Source organism: Pygoscelis adeliae, unplaced genomic scaffold (genome assembly GCF_000699105.1).
Source record: "Pygoscelis adeliae isolate BGI_AS28 unplaced genomic scaffold, ASM69910v1 Scaffold339, whole genome shotgun sequence".
Lineage (NCBI taxonomy): Eukaryota > Metazoa > Chordata > Aves > Sphenisciformes > Spheniscidae > Pygoscelis > Pygoscelis adeliae.
The window spans coordinates 623,985-625,683 of NW_008825544.1; positions in this window are offsets into that span (position 1 = coordinate 623,985).

Genomic DNA, 1,699 nt, shown 5'->3' on the forward strand with positions numbered 1-1,699 from the left:
GGGGGGCTGGCACCCAGGGTGGGCCTGCCCCCCGATCCCATCCCATCCCATCCCATCCCAGGGCACCTCCAGGCTGGAGACAGGGGCACCGCCAGGCTCCCGCCAGTCCCCCGGGCAGGTGATGCCCCCCCAGCCTTGGCACCACTACCCCCCCGCCTCCTGCACCCGCAGCGCTGCCAACCTGCGGACGATCATCTTCAGGGTGCGGTAGGAGCCCTTGATGAGGATCAGGGCTTCCTGGCGGGACCCATATAGTGGCGTCCCGCTGATGTTCACCAGCTCGTCACCCGGCTGCAGCTGGCGGGACAGCGCGGCCTTGCCCCCGTCCTCCACCTGGGCGACAGAGAGGGGCATCAGGGGGGACACGGCCCCCCAGAACACCCCGGGGGGTGTGCCACTGCTTCCGGGTGCCAGGGGAGAAAGAGGCTTCAGAAAGGGGGTGCCTGCGCCCCAGACACCGTGGAGGGATCTGCAGCGCCAGACTCCCCCCCTACCCCGGTCACATGAATTTCTGAGCAAGGAAAGGGCATCGGGGAGGGGGGGAGAAGAAAAATGTCCCGTCCCAGCAGATTCCCCTGCGGGCGCGGGCAGCACAAGGGCCCTTTGTCCAGCACAGATGCCAGCCCCCTACTGCTGCTCCCAGCCCCACGCTGGCCCTGCCCAGGCACCCGCAGTTATTTCAATGCCCAAAGGATGCCATCACGCCGTGTACACCCAGGGGAGCCAACAGCAGGGGAAGCGCCGAGCTGTGCCCGGCCCTGGCATGCGCCTACCCCATCCTGGCACCCACGGCCAAAATGAGCCTGGTACCCCGTACAGCCACAGCTTGGAGGACACAGGGCCACGGTGCTGCCAGCACAGAGGGGCCCCAGCCTGTCCCTTCTGCCCCAGCAGGTAGGTGCAGCACAGGCAGCCCTGGGATTGGCAGTGCCCAGTCAGGGCAGGCAGAGCGCCTGGTGCTGGCACTAATTTCTGCCCATCCTGCTGCTCCCGATGGCCAGGGATCACCACGCCCAGCTGTGCTGGTTTTGGCTGGGATAGAGTTAATTTTCTTCATAGTAGCTGATATGGGGCTATGTTTTGGATTTGTGCTGAAAACAGTGTTGATAACACAGGGATGTGTGAGTTATTGCTGAGCAGTGCTCACGCAGAGTCAAGGCCTTTTCTGCTTCTCACGCCACCCCACCAGCAAGTAGGCTGGGGGTGCACAAGAAGCTGGGAGGGGACACAGCCGGGACAGCTGACCCCAACTGACCAAAGGGATATTCCACGCCATATGATGTCATGCTCAGCATATAAAGCTGGGGGTACAAGAAGGAACAGGGGGATATTCGGAGTGAGGGCGTTTGTCTTCCCAAGTAACCGTTATGCGTGATGGAGCCCTGCTTTCCTGGAGATGGCTGAACACCTGCCTGCTGATGGGAAGCAGTGAATGAATTCCTTGTTTTGCTTTGCTTGTGTGCACGGCTTTTGCTTTACCAATTAAACTGTCTTTACAGTGCAGGCACGTGGGGCAGGACCTGAGGTGCCCCATGCCTGCAATGGATGTGGAGCCTGACCTGGCCGGACCCTACAGCCGCCCGCAGGGTGACGAGCAGAGCGGGCCTGGCCCTGTGCCGGGGCTCCTGTGCCCACCCTGCCCATGGGCTCCTCACCCTGCCCTGCCACTCCCAGCCCGGCAGAGAAACAAACTCTGTCC